Below are 14,893 nucleotides of genomic sequence, written 5' to 3' on the forward strand. Positions count from 1 at the left end.
CAAAATTGATTTAAGAACAGGTTTTCTATTCTGTTTTCTATCCCATTCTTTTACTACATGGAAACTACCTGACATGCACCTAGAAAAACAAATACATTTAGAGAAGCCTGAGCTATGACAAAACTTCAAATTAACCAGCATAGAAACAGCATGATAACTCAGTTCACCACAGCTTAAAAGAGACTTCTTTAAATTTAGTTTTATGAGATGGAAACATATTAGCCAATTATAAGGAACTGCATTAAATTTTCCTCAGTGAGCTTCACTGTTAATATCTGACAAAAAAAAAAAAAAAAAAAATTGCAGCACTTCAATTAAATACATAAATATTCAGTAAAGGAAACATTCTTAAACTTAAAGCAGCAGATTTAAAACAATTTTATTTAGCAAGAAGCACAGGCTACAGCACCACCTTCAACCTCCAACTCCTATGAAATATTTCACAGGCCCTAAAACTCCACATAGATAAACATCAAGCAGGATCTGTCTAATGCCATTTTTCAAAAGTACCCATGTTAAGATGACAGCATTTGAACTGTAGCATTTGGCCTTTCATGTGGGACTCTATACCCAGGAAACTGAACATACGAAGGGAAACATCTACCAGATAGAACTTCACATGCATGGTTCTTCATGTGCTGTATCTCCATGGGAGAGTTATTAGCATCAGAATAATAAAAACATAGTTGTTGGATTATCAAAGTCTAAGCACTGAACTATGAAACTATTTTTCACATTACTTCCTCCCTACTGGTTGTTATCTAGGTTTTGATTGTGCTCTTTACTCTGTCTAGATGTATTGGCAATGAAAGATTTTAGTTTCCTTTCAGGTCTTGTACGTTCCATCACTGAAGATTCCCCTAAGACTAGACTGTAAATGATTAAAAAAAAAAAAAAAAAAGTATTTGCACCCTTGAACAGTATCCAATCAGGAGATCCCTTATGAAAAATTCAGAAAGTATTTCTCTCATTCTGTAAACTGTAATTCTCTCATTTTGGTCTGGCCTACAAGAGGACACCTATCAGCAATTTAATTGTTGTTTGTTTGTTTAATGTAGAATTTCAGTATCACACCATTTTATCGTGGAATCTCATCTGGAATTGTACAACAAATGATCATTTCTTGTTTTGGTGGTCCTGTGTGGAGCCAGGAGTTGGACTCAAAGTTCCTCACGGTCCTTCCCAACTCACAATATTCTACTGTCCTAGAACCACATTTCACATGCAGTTTCTGATAAATGCACTTACTACTCATGAGCTTATGCACCATACCTGTCCTCAACCTAGAAATGAACATATCCAGGACAGCCACCTCAGCCACGGCCCGACCAATCACACAGTTCATTAAGGTGCAGACAGTGGGAACAGCTCTACAGAAACAAATGCCATCCCTCAGAGCTCTGCTAACCCACACAGTTGCAAGTGCTCTCCAAGGTACAAACAAGGCATTATCTTCTAAATTGCTTTCACACTCTTGGCAAGCACTAAATGTCACTGTCAAAAGAGACTTGATTTGCATTCTAATCCACCCTATCAAATGGTAGTTCTTCTGTATTTTTTAAATACACCAAAAGACCTAAACCACCCTAAGAACTGAATTTAGCCAAACACTTGAACACCATGCACTCACCACCTTCCTGCATAATAGCAGCAATCACAACTTTCCCTACAGAGCTTCACTGCCAAAAGTAGTGAACTCCATTCTTCATTACACACATATCCATTCACAATCAGCTTTTTTTATGCAACAGGGAAGTTAGTGAATCCATCCATGAAGACAGTCAGCCATATCTAGAAAAGCCAATATAAAAATCATGCTATAAACCCATTTCCTCACATATTGTGCCACGCACATTGGTTGGATTCGATATACTTAATTGAACTAGTCTGTTCTGGCAAGTTCTATTTGCATTTTCTCTGTAAAGCCAGGACATTGCTGTTACAGGGTGCAAATTCACTGAATTCATTTGATTTCCCTTCCTTAGGAGCTGGGTATCTTTTATTGTCCATCACTGCTCCCCAGTAACTAGGAGTGACAGAGAACAGATTTAGTATTGATAATATGTAAGGAAAAAAAAAAAAACTTCCCAAAAATCATATGCTGCTATCTGAATTTCTACATTATCTACTACATTCATTCTAACACTAAACTTCTATACTTACACTTCCAGCAGCAAAACAATTCCAAAATTTTTAATTGCAGTTGACTGTAACCTCTCCAGCAAGCAGCACAGCTGATCAACAGCCAAACAGAAGATTTTGAGTACAAAAATCTGTTCTTTCAGCACTTCATTTGAGTTGAGCCATTTAGCTCAAGTTACTTCTACCATCCTGGATCTGCTTTTCCAGTTTGTGGGCAGAAGGTTACTTGTTGAATGGGACTCTGAATTTCAGCAAAAAAGAAGATACACCAAATCAAAAACATTCAGAGGAAAGATAAACTTCTCTTTTGAGGTATAGAGATTTTTTTAGAATAAAAGATGTCGTCTTAGCTAGTAATACAAGAAGTCTTGACAAGATTTACACAGAAGGGACAAAGGTACCAAATGCATATTTTAGAATCACAAAATAAGTTGGGAGAGAACTTCAGAGAGCACCCAGTCCTACCCATCCCTAACACTGAGACAACAAAAACAAGCTGTTACCATAGAGAACTGCAGAAGCAGATAGATGTACCTTCAGGTTTCACAACAAGCGTAGTTAAGAGGGTAGACTAAGACATAGCTAACAAATAGCTCGGTTGTAGCTGTGAAAAAAATGCAAATAGGTCTTATGAATAGTAGCTTCCATGGCACTGCAATTAACTTGAATTGGAGTGGGCCTCAAAATTAGCATCTTTGTTTTTTAATATTGATAATTACATAATCTTTACTGGGTCTTAGCATAAAGATCCTTGATTACCAGAACATGTTAATAAAATGAGAACACTTGTACATGTAATCATTACAGTTAACACTAGGATATAATTATTATTTTGGTTTAAAACTCTCTAATAACTCACAGCTGTCCAGAGACAACTACAAAATGGCACATCTACTATTTTACAGTGAAAAGAGATAACACTTTTTTGTAGAGACATTTCATCCTTTCTGCATGCCCTTTGTCCTGTGGATGCTTGTTTACATGGCATAGTCAGCCATAAAGTTACTGCATCAAAAGAAAGAGACATGATTAAAGTTCTCACCTCCCTTTCAAATGGAGAAGAAAAAAAAAAAAACCATATCAGATGTGCGTGACAGGAGACTAGATCTTGACATCTAAAATGGCAAATCTGGGGAGATGGCAATCTACCATACCTAAAAAGAAAAGAAGTATTTTTTCCTGAGCAAGAGAAACCCAACTTGAACTTTTGGAGTCAGTATCAGCAAGAAGTTCTGGACCACGCAGTTTCCCAGCATTTAGTTGGCCCACTAATTTTCCACACTAATATAAAATGAGAAAAAAATCCAAGAGATTATCAACAACATCAATTGAGAAACTTAACAATAAATAATAAAACAAATATTTTCATGGTTTCACTTCTCTTAATCTATTTTACTGGTTTTCATCAATATTCTCATGCAGTAACTGCAGAAACAAAAATCTGTAGGCAAACACTGAAGACAAAGTGATAATTTACTGTTACTTCATTAGTCTAAATTAAAATACCCATTTCATGCAAATCCCTTGAAAACTAAATAAAACAGCTAAACAAATGTGACAAACGTAAAGTTATTGTATTAATTTAAATTCAACTGACAGACATAATTAACATAAATGGATTCAGTATTATTTACAGACACAGCTGGGCATGTCTTGGAAAGTATTCTGTGAACACCATTTAGTTGTTTAGACCTGCTTATTTCAATAGCATTTTCATATCATCTATGTGCACCTTTTGGTAATGCGTACACATTATGGAGTTGCACTACCAAAAATTCAAGAAAATGACTTCACAGGAAAAAAATCCTAAGTTACTTCAGAAGTAACAATCAACTTCAGACTGCGACCAATGAGCAGAACTGGAATACAACAAAAAGATGTCGCTGAAGGTATCAGTTGATACACAGAAACATTAGAACATGTACTTGGAGAATATACCTGTGCACATAGAGTATAAGTTAATTTCTAAGAGATTCATCTATAAATTCCTACAAAATCTAATTTGAGGACAAACCTCAGTCAAGAAGATGACGAACAAAAGGATCTTTCCAAAATGATTCTATAGCTCAAAGCTCATTTACACAAACTGCTCTGAAACACCTTATGGTTTTCAACTGATTTGAAGGGCAGCTTTGAAGATCTACTCTCCCAAACTCAGGAATGTTAACGCATAAGGTTCATGATTTAATTCAACAACATAACAGACAGAGAATAGTGTTGGATACTACAAATAAAGATTTGAAGCTCTGAAGTTACCAACAAGAAAAAAAAAATCTGCTCAGACAATAGGAAAGCATGTTTCCTATTGATGGTAACAAATTCAGTTCACCTTATTCCTTGATACAGTATAACACTGCCTGCAAATAGCATGCTGTACTCCAGACCACAGAGCTCTCAATTCACATTAACAGTAAGTATTAAGCCCTGGCTGTAAAAGACTGCTCAAGACAGCCATGCTGGGCCTTATTTTCCAGATTCCATGCAAGAACAACTCAAAATCCTGAAGGTGACATATGCCATACACTAAATGGACTGTAAAGATTTGCATGAGGACTAAGAGAAACTGCAATGATGCTACCTTAACTTGGGACCCCCAACAAATACTCTTCTCTCTAAGTGGTCTTCAGTTTTACAGGGAAAGAGAGCAATCCAGAGAGAACTACTGGCCATAGAAACCACTCACAGCTTTGCTCTGTAAGCTGTGTACATGCTCTTGTTTGACTGGACACAGTGTATAAAACATACACTGGTGAGTGCAACTGACTTTATCAGAATTGCAACCGAACAGTCTCAGGCAGAAATCAGAAGTGTCTTCACTTGCACTTCACTTACAGGAGCTTGCTAACAGTGCTCTTGTTCTTGGCAATTCCTCTGATGGTCAATGAAGTGGCTCTATCTTTCATTCTTCCGATAATTAGGAGGCCCCACACATTTTATTCAACAATGGTTACCCATTTAAGCAGAAGTTTTTTTTGTTGCTGAGTGATGACAGTTGACTGCAATGTGAGTTAAGCCTTAGGCCTGAGGTTACAGCAGTATGAAAACAAATGTCAGTGACTGACTAGCAGCACACACAAAAAAAAAGGAATTGCCAAAATACACGCTGAAGAGTACAACACTAATGGAAAATTACTGCACACTGAATAAGCTCCCTTCCCCTAGATAACAATCTCCTATGTTTCTTCTGAGTAAAGAAGTCACTGTAGCTACACCATGCCTGCTAGCTTGATTTTAGCTTTTAAGTAGATGGCAGGGCTTTGTCCGTAAAACCATACAATTCATACACAACAGCCACACATCAGCTGTAATATACATGTAAGCTGAATAAATACAATAGCTGCACTGTTTTGTAATTCCCTGTGACCACTATTTTAAGATTTGAAAGAGAGAAACAAATGCAAGCCATCAGTTTGCCTTGCTTTTGCAATTGAAATGACATAGTACAGATAGTTCGAATATGTAACTGTGATCATCAGCAGTGGGGTAGAAGGACAAACCTTGGAAGACCAATTGGTTTCTGAGAAAGAGTGAAGAGCTTCAGCAAGAGGGATGAGCAATATAGGCAAAATGGCATAAGAGGATATATTACAGAGATGGTAGAAGGAAATATGATCACCTCCATAATCCAATCACCCACTTAGGTATCTTTTTACCTGGTAGCCTTCACTGCATTTTCTCCCAGCAATAGGGAGAGAGATTCAGAAGAAAGAAAAGCAGGACAAGAGGGATAGATATAGAGTCGGGCTGATGTGCCATCCAGCCTTAGACTGTATTCCTTAACTGAGAGCAGAACCAGAATACAATAGGTGTGACACTGATACAACAGATAAAGACAGGTAGAGCTCTCTATTTTTGTCATGTTCTACTCTAGTTCAAGTTGCCTTCTGTTGACTGCCACTTCATTAGTGGTAGATTTTGATCTGGGTCTCCTCACTCCTCTTGTACCAAGTGAAGCCTGAGTACATGGGCTCTGTACTTCACTATCCTTTGTTTGTTACAAGATGATAAATATTTTCCCAGCCTGGAAAAAACAAATTCAACAAACTAAGGATTCTGAGAGATCATTTCCCTGACTAATGCACAGGCAAGAGACAATACCATTAACTAGGTAGAATGTTCTCCTGAGGAGCTTGAGAAACAACAGCAATTTTCATCTAATGATGCATCAATGTATCAACATGCTAATTTGCACCTAGGTGGCAATATTAAATCAATACGCATTTTAAATGGTATCACCTTTCCCTATGTAATTTGTGAGAAGAAGCTCATATCAGACTAAGCTTTCCCTGTACCCTGACTGCTAGGAAACTGAATTAAGGCTCTCATTCTTCCTTACACAGCTTGACATTAGAAACAAAACATTGCAGGAGCCACTGAAGTCAACAGCAGACGTGAACTTAACTCCTATCAACAATTGTGCTCTATAATGTTCAATAGCCCATATAATTACAGCACATCTCTCTAATGCAGAGGATTTCATTTCTGATCAGGGAGACACTGCACAGCAGAAAAAAAAAAAAAAAAGAAACCCGTAACACTGCTTACATTTACTATTGGCTTACTGCATTTTTTGCTAGTTGGAAACAGTGAAGAGTATTATTCTGAATCTATATCCTTCACTGTCACACACAAAGTAAACAAAGCTTACGTACAACATTTATTGCAAATATCAAATCTCTTCTCTATTTACAAAGTGCTTATATGCAGCTTGCAATTTTGATAGGTTTTATTATTTAAGACTGACTACCTAAATCTGTGAGAAGTGGTTAAACCTTTGTTATTAGCCATTTAGGCTAGCTCCAACCAAAAGATTCCTATTTGGATGAACGTAATAGTTACACTTAGCTTATTGAAACAGAAGTGGTCTAAAAATCTACTGCTTCAGATAATGTTTTTACCAGCAAACACAATTAACTGGAACAGCCAGAGCACATCTGTCTATGCAGAAGACAAGCGAGCAAGCACATCAGGAAATAAAACTTACCACTAGAGGAGAAAAGCTTGGCAAGGTAATTGATATTTCAAGGAACGGTTTGCATCTAGATGACAGTATCAAATAAAGTATCACTGAAAAAGGGGATACCTCAAACAAGATATATTGCCACAAAACAGAGAAGAAAGGGCAAAATTGAAAGAGAAAGGCCTTTTTTTTTTTTTGTGCAACACAGACTGCACTTCTCTAAATCAGACCTGTCAGCTGGAGAGTCCTTTGAGATTGTTACAATGTAAATTATTTAGACAACTGACTGGCAGAGAATAATTAGCAGATATCTGTGCCGAGGTGACCATAACAACAAAACCCCACAACTCTTCAGAGCAGATTGTGAAGGAGATCTAGCAGGAGGGGTGAAGCTCTAGATGCACTTGGAGAGTCCATGACAGGAACAAAATTGATTAGATATAAATCAAGTACCAAATATACTTTCAGTGATCCTTTTGTTAACACTCAACAGAAATGGAACAACTGGCTTTTCCTACTCCTCCTGCCCACAGTTCATGCTCCCAGAAGGTTTGTTATCTGAGCACTGATTGAAATTTAGAAAACTATTGAAATCAGGAATAACAAATGCCGCGCTCTGCAATGCATTTTACACTACTTAAAAATCACAGTCAGCCAATACCATAACATCAGAAAACCAAGATACACTGCACACAGATTAAACACTGATCTACTAACATGGGTTGGACTCAGTTCTGCCATAGTTGAGAGCGAAACAAATGCACTATCTGTTAAGATTATTAAAGTGCTGAATCAGCACTATTGCAGTTTTGGGCTTATGCAGCTTTCTAACCTGGGAATGCAAAGGGTCATGCCCTCATTTCCAAGCAAGCTTGAAGAAGGCTCGGTTTGTGTTATTCTTCTTTCATTATTAATGCAAAGAAAATAGTCCAGCTGGTGAGGCCAATTGCACAGCAGAGGTTTGCAGCAGCCCTAAGGCTTGAGAAGGAATCATTGTGGCACAGCAGTCCACTTATCAAACCAAATTTAAATTATAAAGACAAAGTGAGAGCTCAATTTTTTCTCTAGTGTTATAACTTCAGCAGTTTATGATTAAACCCATGCTACTACAGTAGTACTCATGGAGCAGTCACAATCAGGTAACAACCAAAAAAGGTTCAGCAGCAAAATTGACCTTGGACCAAAGCTGGAATTGAGCAACTATTTTTCAAAAGTCTAGTAAAGCAGATGTAGAGGACCATTAAAACAAAAGAGCATACCAAAAAGCTTGATAAAAATTAACTGTAAGGTATTTGTCAAGAACATAATTTCATTAACAAATGTGATTTACAAGAAGAAAGCATTCTCAATGAGATTTGTGAACTGAACTATAGTGGAATAAGCTCTGTAAGATTCTGTCATTAAGGACAAATTGGTGCTAAAAATAGAGGAAGAAAAAATTAGAATCCAATAAACTCAAGGGGTTAGAATGACCTTTGGCTGCCAGCTTATATCAGATTGTTTTAAATAATTCTGATATCACATTTCAGTGTTAATTTATTTAAATAACATCAAATTCTATTGTAGTTTGCCAAAAAAAAAAAAAAAAAACTGTTTCTTTGTTTTTAATTCTGAAGCAACAGATTTTTTTAAAAAACAATAATATTACATTGATATCCAGCAGCTTTGTTATAAAGCCCAAAAAAGGTGATCCATCTGCAGCAAATTAAATTTTCTCCTTTGAAAGGCATCAGATTTCAGAATTTACCATGTCTTTTTCTTCCTTAGGCCTGAATCATAAACCACAGAAAACAACAGAGTTTTTTTACATGTGTAATTCCATGTACTTTACAGTTCTCCCTACAGAAATAGATGTGCCAAGCACAATGCGCAGGTATGCTTGCATAAAAGCACGTCTTCAGAGAACAAGATTACACACAGTCCCACATGCACATTAATTCACTTGTAGTCTCCACTACAAATGCATGCATTGCTCTAGAAACAGGAATTTAAAAAAAAAAAAAAAAAAAGGAGACTGCCTGTTTCTTGGTGGTATTTAAGAATGGATTTCTGAGTGGGCAATCAACCAAAGCTGACAAGTCAGCACTGGAAGAACAGCCCCTCGGTATTCATCTTGTGCTGCTGATCTACTCCATTGCAAGCCTCTGAGGAATGATTCTCATCATAGTTACTCACACACAGAGAACTGAGAAAGCAGGATTCAATGATTTGTTTAAACTACAGAGGGCCAGTGACAGAATGAGAATTGCTGTTCAGGCAGCCAGATTTGCTCCCTGTTGCACTTTGCGTTTTTCCCAAGGCACAACATGGGGCACATACTTGCCTGTGATTCTGGGTGCTTCAAAGTGTCTCACTGATTTTATTAGACAGAGAAGGAAGATTTCAACAGACTTTTCAACTCAGCTGGCCCTCTGGTAATTGCAGGTAGTAAATGGAGGGGAAAAAAAGGCACATGAAGAATCCAACTTTCTAAAATTTCTGGAGATATCAGTGTGAAAAGGAAATCTATTTTCATTGTGCTGAAGGATATCAATATGCACAGGCTGAAGAATTATTAATTCACAACTTAAAGTCACTTGCTGAAAGTGTTCCCAAGTGCTATTTGCCTATGTATCCCATACTTGCTTTAAAAAAAAAAAAAAAAAAAAGATTTTCAAGAGCTATAAATAAACAAACAATCCAGGCAAATTAGGCAGGTAAGTTAGCAAAGTCAAACCTTAAAGTCACCTATAATTCAGTAACTTTCACAGCTGCCACTTGTAGCCAGAATCATCTTTGCCAACTGAAAACTACTAAGCTTCACTTAGAAAACTACTAAGCTTCACTTAGAACCTAGGGCTTGGAAATTGTACACCCACAGCCAACGATTCATAAATCTTTGCTAACTACTAGTAAAACTGCCTGAGATCTGATCATATTAGGACTCAGAAGAAGAAACAACACCAGCATTCTGTCACTTGTGCCCATTACAGTGCCCTGTGGGTTTAAAAATAAATCATTTCTCCTTCATATTAATTTTTCTGTTGACTTGATTTATATATGAATTCATTTGCTCATTGACAGTATCCTTCAGTAAGGTATTAGCAGGACTTCTCAAGTTTTCACCATTAAAATAGTAGGCATCTTTTATGCTTTCAGAAATGCTACGTATTTATTTATCTGAAAAATACGTCACATCATCTGAAATTATTTGAATTTCTCTCACAGAGTTTTTGCTTTTGTTTTCCAAAAGGGGTTCCTCAGTAATTTCCTTCCTTTTCCCAGCTAAAAAACGCAGCTGTTGCTAGGAACTAAAAGGTGTTAAATGCACTGAAGCAATCAACAATTCTGCAAGACACTTAGCCAGTTAATAACTTTCTGTTAATCTGTGAATAACAAGATTACACAAGTGCCTAATTATTTCAAAATAAGATCTCATTGCACCTCAAGAAGTGAGAGTTGTTCCCAGAACTAATGAAGTCCACAAAAAAGGAACATCACAAAACAGGATGTTCAGACCCTTTTCAGATATTATTGCATCTGAAATCCTAATGTCTCTATGTTTACTAACAGTAGTTATCAAAAAGGCAAGTCCAAAGCAAAAATCCAAATATCCCAGAAGACTGAGTACTCTCCACATTTAAGGAGCTATTAATTCATGAATCTAGAAGTGCAAACTGAGATACAAATTTAAAATTCAAAGCTGGCAAGCTTTTAATTCAGACTTAACATACTGCCTGTTCTATGATTATACTGAATTTACAATTAAGTTACAAAAAACTATGTAAAGAATCTTCCTCTAAGAAAAAGTAGGAAAAAGTTATCTGCTTACATTTGCATTTTATTAGGCTGTTTTATAGTATATGTGGCACAGATGTTCTTTTTAAATTCCAATTGTTATCTCAAAAAAATACAGTCAGAAGCAGATACTTCTTGCTGCAAACAGATTATCAGAACAGATACAGCACACTGGGAAAAGGGAAAACAAAGCAGAGACAGCTGTCTAAGGTCATATGATACGTCCATGCCAGAACAGGGAACAGAGCCAGGCTTCGTATGTGCCAATTAGGTAATTTACCTGCAGGCTTCATTCCTCACATTTCTACAGTATTATTTTGAATAACTAATTAGGATCTCAAGAAGCAGAGGTTTTTGATTTACTGGCAACTGGCTGCACTATATGTAAACTATTAATCGTGATGTTCCTAAAACTATTCAGAAATGTGAAGAGGCAGAGAATCAAGGGTCATTTGGAAATACCACTGTGAACTACAAGCTGCTCACAGTCACACAGCTTTTTTATTAAATAAATCTGTGCCTGCATTGAAAGTGTAAAATTAGGACTTGAAATCTCATTAGCCTCAATTTTTCTCAAATCAATTTCATCATTCTTCATGAAACCACCCAACATATGCATATCTTACACCATCCTTTAGCTCAGTCAATTTTTATTAATTAATTAATAAAAGACAATTTTTATTATTAATCTTGGATTTGCTCAGTGATTAAAAGATAACAGAGATGGACACAGGATTCAACAGAAGACATTCTAAATAAAAATATACAATTTCTAAGTTATTAGCCAGGAACTGTTTTTATGTTATGAATTAAACTTCACAGAGAATGGCTTAGATTAGATATAAGATTTCTTCAATCATCAGTGAAGTAATTAATTCCTATCAGATGGTCCCAGGATAGCACAATACATATGTATGAGAAAGGAGCAAAGGCTACTACTTAAGTGCTATCAAGGTTGTTCCAGTAGCTAGCATGGAGTGATAAAAGCAAAAGATGTTTTTGAGAAGAATTTTATTTGAACTTAAACTTCCCTTAAATTTACAAAGACTTCTGCATTCGTAAGACTGACACAACTACTGTTTGAGTATTTAGGCTCTCCTAGTAAAATGTATTTAACATACAACTTGAAAAAATCTTTACATAAAGTAGATGGGGCCCTGAGCAATCTAATCTAGTACTTGATGTAGAGGCTGGCAACTCACCCTGTAGCAGGGTGGTTGGAGCTTAATGATCCTTGAGGTTTCTACCAACTCAAGCCTTCCTATGATTCTAACTCCTAACTAACATTTTAAAAAGGTATGTGTTGGTAACGTAGAGTTTATGTATACATTTCCTAAATGTGAAGGAGAAATACTGGAAGAGAAATATTTTAAGCAAAGGTCAACCCAAGCACTTGAGAACGATGACAAGAAACTAAGCTCAATTGAAGCTTGTTATCAAGGATACTATGCAGAAGGAATTCTAAAGATGCCTCATTTCCAAATATACTGAATTATTTAGTAGCTAGATCTTGTGTCTTCTTCTTTAGTAGATAAAAGAAAATACAAAATCTATTGCAGCATTTTAGAAGGTATTACACTGTCACCCTTCCTCCTCCATCACTACCAGGATTAGACAAGTAAACATTCCCATTGTGAGGGAAAACCTTGCTTGCTGTCTTTCAGATTGCCAAGTTTCCATTCCACCACATACAACTGGCCTTACAAATCTAATATCACAAATAGCATTAGAAGAGAAACACCTGTCTCTAATGAACTTTCTTATACAAAGTTACTATCAGTTAAGCACAGCTTCACAACTTCATTTTTTGCCTCTGCCCATAAAAACCGTACCCAGCCAGGCATTCCTGCTCCTTTCCTGTGATAGCAGCAGTGCTTGCAGAGCCTATGGTGAGTTAGTTACATTAGCTCTTAGTTCAGTATTTCTTCCTATTAAATGAGCTGTCATTAAGTCATGCATCAGTTTCTTTTAATCACAACAACACAACGTTCCCATGTTTTCACAAGAGCTTTTAGTTCTGGCTCAGATGCACAAAAGCTCTTAACAGACACTTAAAAGCAATAAATGAGTCAATACAGACTATCAGTCTCTTAAGTAATTATGCTTACCATCCTTTTGCTAACAGTTGGAATCTACAGAGCTTAGCAGTGCTGAGTAAGACCGCGTACAGCAGAAAACTCATTCATAATCATTCATCACTGCTTACACATTTTCACCTCTCCTGACTTTGGGATCAGTAGGTAAATTTTGCATTTCCAACTCATACAAGTCATATATGAGATGACATTACGGAGTTATTCTGAATTCATGCTCTTCAGAACACATGCACGAAAAACACAAAAATACTCAGAATCAAAGCATTATTTTTACCCTTTAACAAATAAACACAAACTAAATGTCTGTGTATGAAGTTCACAAGACACAACCAAGTTCAACTGTGGAAAAAAACTATCACCTGATCAGCCAGCAGACATTTGTACACCACTGAGAGGTTGCTCTGAATCCATACACCAAATCTCCAAGGAGCACAGAGAAGCCCCTGCACTCAGCTGCTAGGCGTTCTCAGCACTTGCTCAGTGAAGACCAACTGGATGTTACCCTCCATCTATCTTGTTAAAGACCATACAGCTAGGATTTTTTTTATTTTTTATTTTTTTAAATATACATGGCCATACCAGTTGCTAGTAAAACATTAACAGGAAATTTTAAAAAGTCTCTTGAAAAGAGATTCAGTTCTTTTTTCTTTTGTCTTTAAGATCTCCACTCCAAGAAATACATTTTCCCAAATCAACATTTCTCAAGAAATGTTCTCAAGAATTCTCAAAAACTAAAAATCTCTGGGATTAGAGCAAGTTATTTCTGTAAAACACAAAGGTGCTTTTTCAGTCAGTAGAAGACAGGAAAAAAAATGAAACATCTAAGATAAAAATACAAAGACCAACACCTTTCCCTTTCTCCTTTGTATTTCCTGACTGAAGAAGATGCACTGAATAGCATTCAGTTAGAAAAATGCAATAGAAACTGACTTGGTAGTACTTAATGCTTTTAGCACTAAAGCTCTGCACAGTGTAGCCCTTAGAGAGAAGGGCAGCTATTTATAGAGAAATGTGGATTTCAGAAGGTGGGTTGGTGTCTTGCTCTGACTTCTGGGGCACAGGAAAAACACAACTCTTCCATTTGCTCACTCACTGAAATGAGATTATGATCCCTGTCATCACAAACTGCTCTCTGCTAGATCGCTGACATGCCACTAAACCACTTCTAAGCATCCAGCACTTAACACAGCCCGATTCTTCCCACTTCAGAAATACAGCATCAGTACCAATAAGCATAACAGAATATTTACTGAATTCTTAGACTTTGCACTTCACACAGCTAAGGGTAACTGTGTAAGAGAGAAGAGCAAAAACATACAGTCACATCACTGTCATAAAGCTGGCTTTCTAAATTTAGCAGCTGCCTATTGGCATATCTGGCAGTGATATTTCCTGTCTATTTCATTTTGAACGCTTCCTATGCTAAAAATCTAACTCATGTACTACACCTTTTCAAGAGATCTGAGAACTGTTGCTTCCTTGTTCGATCTCCCAACATTACTCAGTTTCACCCCCACTGTGACCCTGGAAAACCAAGGCACTCACCAGGAAACAATAAGTAGGTTGAGCCAAAAAGAGCATTAACAGTACTGCTGAGCATCCTGCAAGCTGGGTGAATTCATGCTGTAGTCTAAATAGTGCCAGAAGCAAATGTCACATTCCGCCTACAATAATGACAGTTATAAAGGTAACAGAAACCTGAGTTCAGTAATTAAACCACAGGAAGATGAAAGAACCTAAGAAGGACTTGAAACAAATGCCTTTTATCTTACTGAATTCACGCTAAGACATTCTCCAGTTAGCTCTCCTTGAATCTCTCCTATCATGCTCTTAACAGGCCATGAATATGCTCTCCTATGACTAAAGTGAGACAAGTGGCAGAACAGAATGAATTTGGAAGTGCAATAAGCCCCTTCTT

This window comes from Lagopus muta, chromosome 10 (genome assembly GCF_023343835.1).
Source record: "Lagopus muta isolate bLagMut1 chromosome 10, bLagMut1 primary, whole genome shotgun sequence".
NCBI classification, from domain to species: Eukaryota; Metazoa; Chordata; class Aves; order Galliformes; family Phasianidae; genus Lagopus; species Lagopus muta.